The 14404-nt window shown below is 39.7% G+C and overlaps 1 long non-coding RNA gene across 1 annotated transcript; it reads left to right on the forward strand.

The window, feature by feature from the left end:
• The first annotated feature begins 7803 nt into the window (after nucleotides 1–7803).
• LOC122992337 lies at nucleotides 7804–12358 on the forward strand. The gene is made up of 3 exons (XR_006406024.1): nucleotides 7804–8342; nucleotides 9300–9464; nucleotides 10801–12358. It is a non-coding gene; the product is annotated as an uncharacterized LOC122992337 (long non-coding RNA).
• The last annotated feature ends 2046 nt before the right edge of the window (nucleotides 12359–14404 follow it).

Genomic DNA, 14404 nt, shown 5'->3' on the forward strand with positions numbered 1-14404 from the left:
ACACCGAGACACAATATAAACACATTCACGTTAACTTTAGCTCATCGAAGGAGCAACAGAGTTCTGTTAGCAGTCGTGTTAAAGGATACTGAACGATCTGGACCACTGAGCAGCTTTTAAAGGCCCAGTGAAAGAGCAGTTACAGTGTCGTTAGCTTCCGTAATGTGACGTATATTTATAACTGAAACAGAATCTGTGGGAGGGGAGCACAGGAGCTGTAGAGGGCCTTCACCTCCCGTACCTCCACACTGTTACTGTAGATCAGGAGGAAGAGGACGAAGAAGAAAATGAATACATGAGACTTCAAGATAGAAAGTTTTGCCAACTAACATTGAAACACACACACACACACATAACCCTAACCCTGACCCTGACCCTGACCTTAACCCTAACACTACTATGATGCTGCTCTGCTAGCCAGTATAATCCATAAGCTAACAGGTTAGCTATGTGCACCAAATCACTTCACCTGAAGAGAAGAAACAAAAATATTCATATGTTATCTTTCTGAATAAGACAATACTCCAAAAGTATTACTTTTTTAGCATATTTGGGATCTATACCACAAGATAACGGAACAATTAAGAAGGGGACACAGTCAGGTTAAGCTGTTAAAGTGCAACAATCGCTAACTAGCTAATTACACAGCTCTCCAAACTGATGTTAGCAGTTCACGTCTGTTTCAGAATATGTATATTTGTCTGGTGTCCCGGTGGAACAAAAGACTTGTCTATTTCTAGAAAAGAATGAGAGAGTTAGAGTAGGTTGTTGGTCAAAGTCTGGAGCTCTTTTTGTGTCTGTCACAAGTTAGTCAAGCTGAAAATGGATTTGATTGGCATTATGTAAAAGAAAATGATATGTCTTAGGTTAATGCACAAACAAAAAACCAAACATGATAAAAATATAAATTTCTCCCTTTTTAAAACCTTTATATATATATATATATATATATATATATACAGAAGACAGTAGAGAGCTTACAGGAAATGAGAGAAGCTCAGCGGGGGGATGACGTGCAACAAAAGTCCCCAGCTGGACTCAAACCGGGGACAACAATTACACAGTCACCAGGGCCACTAAGACACTCTCTCTTTTTGGGTACTGATGTTTTTCTCAAAAAAGAAGAACACAGGATGTGTAATTTACAAAGCATTTACTGCATTCTGTAACAGTTAAAACATGCAATTTAACACAAATTGGACTTTAAGCCTGTGTGTGACTTATCCAAATCCTTTGCTATGAGTGTGTTTGTGTCAGTCATCCCATTCCACAGTAATCAGCCGTGGCAGTAATATCCCGCCAGATATAAATCGGAAATTATCAGCAATAGATTAGTCTATACCTCTTTTTCACGGCTCTTATTCATGCCAATATAGAGAAATTGAATCTCTAAATACCATATCATTATGTTTCACGCGCCAGCCCTGTCTTTAGCTACTTTATCTTGGTTATCAGGCTCTCTCCCGTCTACCCTGTTTGATCCCAGCTGGGACCTAGACACTGACGATACCAATTAGCCTCGGTGGCATTTCCCCCCCCCCCCAGAAGTACTTTGATCCCGACAGCCAACATTGTTCCGACGCTGGCCCTCGCTAGTGTCGGACAGGCAATTGGCAGATGCCTTGACTGGCTAGTAACAGACTAACAAGAAGTGTAGGAGTAACCGGGTACATCACAAGCCAGTTGGTGCACTGTGTGTGTGTGAGAGAGAGATATGCTCATATATATAGAGAGAGAGAGGCCTGGATCTCAGAATGGGGATTAGCGCAATTTATGAATTATGCAAATACATTGAACTGAACAGACTGATTTCTGACAGAAATGGTAATGTCAGTATTTTTGTAGCTGTTAATATTTCAATATCTTGTGAATAAGAAGCAAAACTCTGCCAACTTTGGGGAAAAAAAAAAAAAAAAGTTCTCAGCAATCCATCCGTCCGTCCATCCTCACGCCTGATGTTACATTTATTCCACCTCTAACTAAATCATTTCTTCCACTCTTCCTCCTCCTCCTCTTCCTATTTACCATCTGCTGATGTCCACTCTCAGGCCCGTCTCAATGCTTTCCCGAATGCGTCTGTTTTTTTACGAGAAGTCCACAGCGATTACAATCAAATATGCACGACTCAGCTGGCTGGAGGCCCGTGCTTGTAACCTTCGCTCATAACCTTCAAATGACAGCCTTTAAACCGGACCGTAAATGCCGCAACATGGCTTGTTGGTATAACGCTGGCGAGCAAATTACATAAACATGTGAATACATTTAAAAATAAACACCGGTCGGTGTTTTGCGGAGGCGAATAAATCGGATCCAAGTTCTTGTGATTGCATGGGGGTGAGTGAGGATGTGGGGGGTGTGTGTGTGTGTGGGGTGTGTGTGGGGGGTGGTGGGGGGGTGAGAGGGCCATCTTGACTTGGATGGACTGTGTCAGGCGTTTCAAGAGCTGGTGATATGGTACAAATCCCATGGTCTAAAAACACAGCTCTTTAGACTCCCGCAGGGAGTATTCATGGACATATCGCCTTTCATGACACTTTTACAACGTAGGGATACAGATGTCTGGCTGGCAAGAGAAGAACGTGGACTCTGCAGGGAGGGAGGTTTGGACTAGTCTTTTCTCTTACTCCTGACTTGATTTAAGGAATCCAGTCAAGATTCAATAGATTTCAGATTTTTCTCTACAAATACATCTTTTGTGTGAAACTCTGCGCATGTCAGGTCTAAAACAGTTTGAATGCATGTGGAAATATGAGTAATTTGTCCTCTTGAATAGCTGTAAAATTACTACAGTAGGACCTGAAAGTCCCATTTACAGTTCACACATATTAGACAGATCGAATAACAAGCAGGTATCAAAAAAGCTCAGTGTAAATGCATTCAGGGAGCATTGAAGATGGATTAAAGATGGATTGACATCCAATTTTTCAAACCACCTCAGGAGAAAAGGTGAAAAGGTATAAATGTATTTGTCTCTCCAATACGCATACATAATCTTTACACCTCTCAAGCGTAACTACATCAGTGGAAACATCCTCTGAAGTGAAATTAGCTCGTCGTTCTCCCCGTTGCATTAAAAGCCACTCCAGAGATTTTAACACATTCGATGGTACAGAAGGTGCTTCCAGCTGTTGTAGCGTTTCTCTGATCCTCGATCAGTTCAGTCACACGTGTGACAAATGACAAGTGTGCTGAAGTTACAGGTTGCTTCGGCTCCTGTGGTTCTGATCAGTGTTTATGTAGTTTTGAATGCATTATATATATGATGTGTTTTGCATGTTGGGGGTGTGATTTTGTGAATTGTGCTTTGAGAAAATGAGCCTTGTTTTCCAAATAGTGCTTTAACAATTGTAAAAAAATAAATAAATGTAAAGGTTTTCCTCGCTGTAATCATTCCTCCTGTTCATACTGGATATTAAAAGATCCTTCAAATGTGCTTTCAATGTAAGTGATGGAGGCCAAAATCCACAGTGTGTCCATACAGTCATTTAAAAGTTTCTGTGAAGCTTATATGAGGCTTCATCAGTCTGAGTTAGTCATATCAAGTGGATATCTGACACATTTACAATCTTTTTTTAGCATCAAATTCCCTCTTTGTGTTTCCTCGGACAGTGTTTGAGCTGCGGTGGAAGTATAGTAACAAAAACAAAGACTCTGAATGTAACGATATAGCTTAAAGCAGTGCTAAAATGAAGTTATGTGGAAGTTGTCAGAGCATGTACAAATCTAATCTATTTATTATTATTTTGGACGGAGAAACATGGCTGTGCTTTGGATTTGCCTGTTAAACAACAGTGGGTGGTCTCTTGACATCCCTTAAACATATGTTTAAAATGTTAAACATATTGTTGAACATTAAGTCTGTTCATTTGTGCAGAACATTACAGAAGCCTTTAAGGTATTTTCGTTTTCTCAGGGCCACAGAGTAAACCCAAAACGTAATTTTCCATCATAGTGAATTAAAGTAAAACTGAAGGCAGTATGAAGATGTAGACCGCTGCCAGGAGAGAGAGAGAGAGAGAGAGAGAGAGGGGGCATGACGAACAGACTGCAGGAAGAAGAGAAGAAGAAAAGAGGGTATTCATAAATCAAAGTTGATGGGGGTGTGTAAGGAGTATTCCTCACCCCCCCCCCCCCCCAGCGCTCCTCCCACCCACATAGCCTCTCTCCCCTTATATTACTTTAATTGAAGTCGTTTAATAATTCTGAAACTATTTTGCCCTGAGCGTGCGCTACCCATAAATCCCCAGTTCTGTACACACGCTTAAGCTACACTTAACATTCCTCTATGCTACTTAATCTTTCATCTTCTCATCCATCCCTTCCCTCCTCCCCCCCCCCCCCCCCCCCCCGTCTCTGTCTGTCTCCCCTCCCTTTTTTTTTTTATCCCTCAAGTCCATCCCCCTTTCAATCCATCTTCTCCCCCCTCTCTCTCTCTCTCCCCGTGTTTCCCACCCTGTCTGTCGCCTTTTTTTTTTTTCTTTAATTATCAGTCATGTCAAGCTGTCCTCGACCTGTTTGTTTGTCTCTTCAAGTCCCCTTCGTTTATAGTCTTCGAGTCGAGCGCATGTGCTCAGGTAGGAGTTACTGTACGCTAGGCGTTCTCTGTCTTTTCTCCCCAAGGTCATTAGTTTCAACCTGAGGGGAGGAAAAGTGCAGTTTACACCCTGACGTGTTAATCTGCAAGCATGTGTGTGTTGAGTGCTCTGTCGCTCTGAGTTTGAAGCTGACATACCTCATACCTCATACCTCTGTGTGTGGGGGTGTTACATGTGTGTGAGGAGGTGGGGGCCGCCATCGGACAGCAGCCGTGTCGCGGTTAATGGTACGAGCACTCGGCCCTTCATTGTAACCGTGTCTCCAAACAATAATGTTCATATTGTATTGTACAGTTTATTTGCTTTAACTTGCCATCTGAAAAGCTCTTATTCTGAAATTTTTTTTTTGGACTGAACATGTTTCAGCTGAGTGTCAGAGATCAGTTTGAGTTTAAATATGCAACAAATTTTACATAAATACAGAATATAACGGCTAAAAATGTGCTTTACTAAACAGTCAATATAGATATGATTCTTGTGAAGCGACGTTTTATTCTGAAAATTCTTGATTTTTTTTTTTTTTTTTTTTTTAAAGAAATTAAGATATTTAAGATAAGAGATGAAATAAAATGGAAAGAAGATTTTTTTTTTTTATAGTAAGAGACACTGACGCGGAGGGATCCGGGTCCCCTGCAGCCAAAACCACCGTATGAAAGAGCAACTTCCTGCTCCGGTTTGATCTGGAATCAGTTATACAGGTCTACAAGGGAGCAAACTCTACAGGCTTTCAATTTTGAATTAAAATCTGTGCACCAGTACTCTTTTTTAAAGCTTTTTTCAAATATACTGTAGAGAACATGTTCAACAACTACAGCAGCATCCAGAGGGCAGAGTATCACACATCATGTAATACAAGTACATGTGGGTAAATCCACAAAAAGAAGAAAAAGAGGAGAAAAAACACAACATAATATCAATAATTAACATAAAGGAAAGCTCAGAGCCAGCTGAGGTGGTCTGGGCACCTGGATGTCTCCCTCTGGAGGTGTTCCAGGCACGTCCAACCGGTAGGAGACCCCGGGGGCAGACCCAGAACACGCCGGAGGGACTACATATCTCTTCTGGCCTGGGAACACCTCAGGATCCCCCAGGAGGAGCTGGAGGGGGTTGATGGTGAAGGATGTCTGCGTTTCCATACTCATTTCCGGATAAGCGGTGGAAAATGGACGGATGGATAAATAAATACATGTATATATATATATATGTTATATGACTTTTTTTAAATATATGTTTCCAGTACCTCCTGGAAATTGAGAAAAGATGCACTCATGCATGCACACACATGCCCATGTACACTGACAGTGACAGGCCTCCTTTCATTAATTATACTTAATCATTCCAGTCGTTCCTTCTTCACGCTGCGCATGAACACAAACACACAGAATATATGCATATAAGTGCATCCAATTACATACCCTCACTTAAACATTCCTCATTACGCTCCACGCTATAAACTCCTTCCCCCGTGTGTTGGAGAAGGTGGAGTAAGGCTTTAGCATGTTAATGTAGGGACGGCAGCTCCATTAAAAAGTCAGTCAGGGCGGTAGCACCTCACATCCCAGCACATGACACTTATGAAGGAAAGCCAAACTGCTTTTTGATCAGCGTGCACAGACATGACCGAGCCTGCATATATTTCATTACATGGGATCCCATTAGGAATACATGCACCTTCATATGCGGCGCTGCCTAACCTGCGATTCTGCTGAGGTGCAGAAAACGGAGATAATTTGAAGGTTTAACTCAGATGCAAGTTCACATTTATGCATATAGTGTGTGAGAATGTTTGCATATATTAATTCTTGTTATGATGTTTGTATTCTCAGCTTAACAAGTGACTAGTCCTTTAGCATGCACAATCGTCTTTTCTTTTTAAAGAGGACATATCATGCTTTTTGTGATTTTCTCTTATTTTTATTCTCTTATAATATTGGATGTTTATGTTAAACAGGGTCAAAGTTCCAAAACTGGAGGTGAACATATGTAAAAACGCTCCCTATAAGTAAAAAAGTTACCTCTACTTCCTCCTTGTGATGATGTCCGTTTACTCGCAAGGACGGCCGTCTGTTTATATAGTGTTGGTTGCTAAGGTTGTTGCTAAGGTTGTTGTAGATCGGATTCAGGCTCGAGCATGTACGGATGTATTTGAGACGTTTCCGCTTCATGTAAAGAATTAGAAAAAGAAGTGAAATCCTATTGCTACTACAGTTTGTTTACACAGCCAATCAGAGCAGAGTGGGCTCATCAGGAGGCGGGCCTTAAAGAGACAGCAGCTAAAACAACCTGTTGCAGACAGAGGCTGAACTGAGGGTCTGCATTAAGGACCAGTATAAGATAAATAAGGAGTTTTTTTGAACTGTAAATCATGCAAAGATATTTCAGTAAAGCCCCATATAAATATGTTTATATAATATATAAATATGGAGCTGGAAATGTGCATGATATGTCCGCTTTAAGACAGAGGACAACGCAAGGCAAGTTTGTTTGATTAGATTAGATTATTTTTATTTCAAACATGTTAAAATAATAAAATAAAATACAAAAAATAACAGCAAACTTTCAGTAAGCAACACAAATAATAACCTTTCAATGTTCGAAAAGGGCGTAGGATGAAGTAAAGAACTTTACTAGTCCTATCCTTTTTTTTTTTGTTTTTTTTTTTATAGTCCCTTTGAAACCCTGAACACAACTCCAAGTGCTTTGCATGAGCCACAGAGATGCATTCATTAAACACAATGAATGTTAGATTTTCTAATAAGATCCACTGAAGTAAAGTAAAACCAAACCACTAACTAAGAAAGGAAAATTCAGTTTCAGTGAAGTTACAGAAGTGCAGCGGTGTCGCATAAATCTACATTATGCCAAAATACTTTAGAAACTTTTAAGTGTTCAAAAATAATTGGAAAAAAAAGAAAAGCTTCAAAATGAGACAGTATTATAAAATTACATGATAAAAATATATATATCTGAGGTAAGGCTAATCACAGGGTTGGCAGTTTAACCCCCGGCTCCTTTTATCTACACGTCAAAATAAAAGCACTACATTAATGGAGTCCATTTATCATAGAAACGTATGACTATAAAACATTCACAGCAACAAACTCCTCCAGTGAAATATCACATTCCCTTTCTTCCCTGCAACAGGCATGTGTCCTGTCCAAGCGCCAGACGAGGAACCTCTACTTGTCCACTTACTGTGGGTGTGTCACTGTTTTTTTTTTTTTTTTAATTCCCATGTCTCTGTCATCCCTGCAAATGGTCATGGAAACAAGGCCTCACCACAGATTTTCTAACAAGATCCACATTGTTTTAATAAGCTCTAGCTTTTATAAGCATAAGTCTGGCTCAGAGGCTGAAAACTGACATCCTGTGAAGGCTTGAGTAGGAGGCAATTAGAGTTAGCAGCAACCTCCCAGACTTGAGAGAAAATGAAGGAATGAATGAAGAATGGATTCGGTTTTTTAGACGAGTATTAAAATGTAAAAAACAAAGCAACAAAATATGTTCTTTTAACAGTTGGAGCATTAAGATATCTTTCTGCAGTGCTCTAAGAATCTTTCACACAGTTATACCCTCTGGCCTGTCTGCTTGTTTGGAGGGATGGTAATGTCTGTAGCCTCGCTAGTTATAATACCTCAGGAACTATGGGATGGATCGCCGTAAACTGTTGTATTGACATTCACGATGCCCTTGGGATGAATCCAGATATCATTAATGAGCCTCAGACTTTTCATCTACCATCATCAGGTGAAAATTAAAATAAATTTCACCTGCAAAACTAATCAGATTCCCATCCGCCTCAGTTGTACTGTGTGTTTAGTAGTCGTTAGCAAACGTTAGCATGCTAACACGCTAAACTATGATGGATAACATGGTAAACAATCAGCATGTTAACATAGACCAGGTGTAAATGATGACATGAAGACAAAACAATAAATACAAGAATACAGTTTTAAAGGGAAGTATCAGTGCAGTGTGAAATATAAATAAAATGACAGTGTCTGTGTTGGGCGTGACTCTGCAGCTCCTCTCGGCTTTACGGAGCTTTATAGTGAGTTTCAGCTCATTGTTTATCTGTCCGGCTGCAACTTTACTGTTTTGGTTCACTCTCAGCACTCTCATAGTGTTGTTTTTGGCCGCAGCAGGCAGCTGTTTTTAGATAAAAAGCTGTAAAAAGCCACTGTACACTACCTGCTCAGCACCAAAAAGCAAACAAACACAGTTAGCTGTAGACTAGCTGGTGAACATAGTGGAGCATTTAGCAGCTAAAGAACCAGATATTTCCCTCAGGAGTTGGTAGAGAGCAAAAACAGAGCTAAAGAGAGTGAATATTGGACAGAAACACGACTCTACATGAATGATAATGTTGATCTGTGTGGAAATAAGTAACTGTTTGCTAACAAGTTTGCCAGTTAGCATGCTAACATAGATCAGATGTAAATAATATCATGAATAATAACTGCATTGTGCAGGCTGATCACTGTGATGGTTTACTGAGACGCTTAATGGAACAGAGCCATCATATTGAGAGAATTAGGAGCCAAAAAAAAGGTTTAACTCTTTTATTTTTGTTTTGTCGAGTCCTAAATTCCCAACAGTTAATCTGACAGATAAGATGCCTCAACACACACATAAGAGAAAAAGATTGATTTTAAATGTGAACCAGCCTTGTGACTGGGCCTGACTCTGAATATTTTTTTTTAGACTAGATGTCAGGATACTTAAAGAATCTGCCTTCTTCCTGATCTGGAAATAAAGCAGCGCGTGGGCTTTGAGGAGGATAATCCATATCGAGCTGAGTGGGAGTCTTGACTCAAGCGAGTCAATTTTGAAAGTTCCCAGTGCCGATGGAGTCACGACTGGATGATGGTAAGCTGATAATGTAACAAAGACCTTCAGAGGTTTGCTCATCATATGACGAATAAGGAAGCCGTCATCACAGTCTTTTCACATTTTGTATGGAAACCCCCTCCTGTCATTTTTATCTATTTCTAATCCATGTACTGTAAAACATCACAGCCCCATTTAGCTCTGTCCACTTACTTCTTCTCTTTAACTCAAAGAACTCTATGAGTTAAGTAATAATCTTGTTTTTTTCATTGAAATAAATATCTGTTAAGTCACTATCTATTGCCAAATGAGGTAACAGAATGGTGATTGAGCCTATGGTCCACTGATGAAAGCCCTTGCCTTACGAACTGGGTGTCTGTGGCGACATTCCCGGGAAAAATCACAAGTGGTGCAAATCACCTGCCAGAAAGGGAAGGCAGACTAACGGGGGGAGGAGGAGGAGGGGGGGGTTTCCAGTCTCTACTAGTGTTGCCAGCTGACTAACGTCACACAGGCAGCACTGATTGGATCTTTGGGAAGTGAGGTTCCCAAAACACACCTGCAATTACCACTCATCGCTATAGGTGCCTTTAAACTTACAGTAACTCATTGTGTTGACTATTTGAGACTTTTGTCAGATCTGTATGTGTTGATTGAACTTGGGTTTGTAAGAAAGGAGAAGGGAGGGGTGAGAAGATGGGAGCAAGAGGGGAAAAAAATAGTTGCTGTGACTTTTGAGTTTGAGAGAAACTGTCTTCTTTAAACCACTAACAATTAATCAGTCTACCAATATTTTAAGTTAATGTCCCATAAATGTCAGTGAGGCCATTGAGTCATTAAGTAATAATTAATTCTAGCCTTCAATGTTAGGAAAAACAAGTTACAACAAACAACTTTTTTATTCTAGAGATGATGAAGGCTTTCTAAACATTAAAACTGTACTGGAAAAATAAATGTCTCAACATAAAAGTATATATTTAATTTCCTCTTAACATTTTTGCATTTATATGTCGGGCAGATGTGCCTTCAGCTCTCTCCCCGTCTTTATTATTATTATTATTGTTATTATCATAATTATTGGTTGAGCTAGTAATGGCGATGGCAGCTGTGCTGGAGCACTGGTGTATATATATATATATATATATATATATATATATATCCTTCTTCTTGGTACCATAACACAACCTTTCACTCCCCTCACTCACACACACATTATATCACACATTATGTTCAAAAAATATTGGAAAAAAATGAAGGCACTGATATTTTATAACTCATTTCAAAGACATTTTATAGCCTTTATTTATTAGAATGGCAGTGCTGTTTTAAACGTGGACATGTCAGTTGAGACGTATATGTCTGTATATGTCTTCAGGCTCACGGAGAGATCCTTGACACGATAATGAAAGGAACGCAGGTTGGACTGTTGATTTGAAATGAAGGCCTTCTGCATGATGCATTTCCTTTGGAAGTCTTTAATGTGGCCGTGGTAGTAGAAGAGAGGATCATCCTACCATGAGTTCAAAGATGTGCCCACAGGCTTTTGCCTTGTTAATGGGTGCAATCTACTGCCTCAACCTTGAGTAGCCCCGTAATATGAAGTACTCCTTTGAGTTCTTTCAGAGGGTCATCGGGAACATTAAACCGGACCGATGCTCAGCAAGAATTCAAGGGCTCAGAGTTAAACTGCTTAGATATTGACTGTAAACAAATGGATGCACATCTCAAGCCCCTACTAGGAGGAAGTGAAAAAGGCACTTGTTTTGTCACTGACTTTCATTTCAACAAAAATAAACATCATTTTTCTTAAGAACTGTGTTATAGGAATCTTTTAGACATGGATGTTTAATGTATTGTTTTATAAAGCTCTCAGTACCTTATCTCTCTCCCTCTCTGTCTGTCTCCATCTCTCTAGTTCCCAGTTTTGAAGGTATGTTGGAACCAGCAGATGTGTTCGATTAACACGTGTCTGCTTTTTAGGTATTTACAGCGTACAATATTGTTTTTGTTCATATTGAGATTTTATGAAGCTGTTGTCATTATCTCACATTTGCCTCATTTTAAACAACCTGCCCATCTGTCTCTGTTTCCCCGGCGCTCCCAGGTGTCAACATACCCATGTGTTAAAACGCATAACTGTTTTGATGTTAAGGCATGTTTAAGATGTATCAATGTGCAACATTGTTCTTGTTCATTTCAAGATTTGATGAACCTGTTGCCATTATCTCACAATTGCCTCATTGTTCAACCCATCCCCAACTTCTCTGTCTGCCTGTCTACAACCCCACCTTCTCTGTCTACAAGCCCACCTTCTTTGTCTGTCTACAACTTACCTTCTCAACATATCCTCACAATTAAACAGCCACATTGGTCGATGCACTCCAGAAAAACCCATAGGAGCGTTTTCTAATATGCCGCTTTCCAAAACTTCCAAATCACTGTAAAAACATATTGTTTTATGGTGTGACAACACTGTGGTTAAAGGGGACCTCTTATGCTCATTTCCAGCTCTATATTTTTATTTTTGGACTCCGCTAGAGTAGCTTTACATGATTCACAGTTCAAGCAGTTGTTAGCGGCACCAAAAACCAGTCGACACAACAAGATATGGAGATATTTAGAGCTCTTTGTTCAACAGATCATTTAGAAATAATGCAGAGAGGAATAGTACAAGCAGAAACAACCACAGTGATGATGATGTTTGATGAAGAGCTGCAGACAACCAGCACACCTCCAACAACAACTGGTATACTACCTCCAAAACAGTGGAAAAATGTCATAATGTTAGTGGAGCGGGGCAGTGAACTCGAGTGTTGTGCGAGGAGCAGACGACCATATATAAAAATCCACCACAAGTTGACCTCGGCTCGGACTGAAAGTAGAAAAAACCGTCAGAAACTGAGCGTTCAGAGCAGTCTGACGGTGCTTTTTGCACACAGGGATTACTTCTACATACATTTACCTCATTATTTGACATGCTGGCCACTTTAAATATGAACATCCGACACTGTAACATTATATATATGACTGAAAATAAGGAAAAGCATAATAGGTGCCCTTTAAGGTCTGGTTAGGTTTAGGTTGTGGTTTGGGAAAGATCATGGTTTGCTTCATCATTTACAAATATACAGTATATAATACACTAGTCCACATGCATAAGTCATGTTTAAGATGTTTTTTTTTCTCTTTCAAATGAAGAAATTCGAATAAAGCATGAAAGCAAACAACGTCAATCAGGACAGAAACTGTGTGTGCGTGTTCACCTACGTGTGAGTGTGTGTGTGTGTGTGTGTGTGTGTGACTGGGAGAAGACAGTTGTTGTTGACTCATACACTGCTACTCCAGCGACAGCCTTAGTGTGCAAACAAGACCTTTAGCCCACACACTGACCCAGCTAACCGAAACCTTACTTCCTCCTACTTCCAAAATAGGGACTATAAATAGAGACCGCTGTCTGTCTTATTTTGGAAAAAAAAAATGGGGCCACACCTATCCTCCTTTCTCCTCCCTGTAGAAACGCAAACCAGGAAAAGAAATACTTGACTCTGAGAGGAAGGAGAAAACTTTTTTTGAAAAATTGAAAATGTGTTGGGGGTTTTTTTTTTTGCATTTCATCTTTTAAAATCTAAAATATGTATATTGTTTAGAAGTGGCTGAGAGAAACGGCACTTTAGCAACGGAAAAAAGAGGTAGAAAGGATGAAAAACAAAACAAAAAAAACAACTTTCTGTGAAGTATGCCCCCTTGTAGTTAATGATTATATGTGTCCTAAGAGCTCAGTGTTGCTGACATCTCTTAAAAAAGCTTCAGCTCACCACTAACTGTGAGGAAAAGCACCCGGACTCGGAGTGCCATTTATCTTAAATGTGTGGTGCGTGCATTAGGACCTCACCTATGGAGAAAAGTGTCAAGAATTGATGAATAAGTCACAGTACTCTCACTTGAAGCCCTTCTTCTGCACCCCCCCCAGTGTGGAGCGGTGCATTTAGTTCACACCTTGAACTAAATACAACATTATTTTCTCAAGTATGAGAGATGAAAAGAAAAAGAAAAATGGACACTGGAGCGGGATGGTGTTGTGAACCGTGGCTCTCTCTCTCTCTCTCTCTCTCTCTCGCCGCCGTGTTGAAGTATTCATCCATCTGAAGTGGAAATAAAATGGCTTCTCCGTTTCAACACCTGCACCCAAGGGTCTTTGTCCTCTATAGTTTTCACACTTTTTGCTTTAACAGAAAGTATTCCATTAAAGTCATCTTGTAAAAAAAAATTTTTTAGTCCTTTTTCACTTTCCGTCCACACCCATCCACACTGCTCACAAAAGTGTTTTAGCACTGCTGGATGGATAACACAGGAAAGGCAGCATCCTGTACGCTCTGCGGACACTTTATTAGGAACAACTGTGCAAATCTGCCATAAATTCTACATTTACGAAGCTTATACAAGTTCACATTGTCAGAAAGGTGATAATTCTGTATACTGGAGTGCTCCTAATATTTTGCCTCCCTCATGTATGTTAATGGAGTGGACAAAATATTAGGAACAGCAGGTCTCGGAGGATAAAAAAAGGTTAAACTGAACTGAGAGTTGAGCTGGAAAGAGAAGTGCTGCTCTGGTGGAAGATAACGGAGGATAAAGAGATTTTCTACAACCTGACACCCTAAAAGTTCTTAATGACTTATATAACTGATCTATAAAGTATTTAATGTCTTTTTTTCTAGCATGAGAATATTGAAAGATAAAACACACAACAGCTGATTTGAATATACAAAGTGAAAGATGCTGAGAAACTGCACATCATATAGTTAATAAATAATGTCTTAACCATTAATAAAGCCGTTTATTAAGGGTGACTCATTAAGAAGCGGTACAGTAAAACATTATATTACACTGTGTCCTAAAAACCTGCAGTAAAGTAAGTGAAAAAGAAAAAAAAAAAAAAACAGTGAGACAGAGAGAAAAAATAACATAAGAAACGTCTC

Source organism: Thunnus albacares, chromosome 11, assembly GCF_914725855.1.
Source record: "Thunnus albacares chromosome 11, fThuAlb1.1, whole genome shotgun sequence".
NCBI classification, from domain to species: Eukaryota; Metazoa; Chordata; class Actinopteri; order Scombriformes; family Scombridae; genus Thunnus; species Thunnus albacares.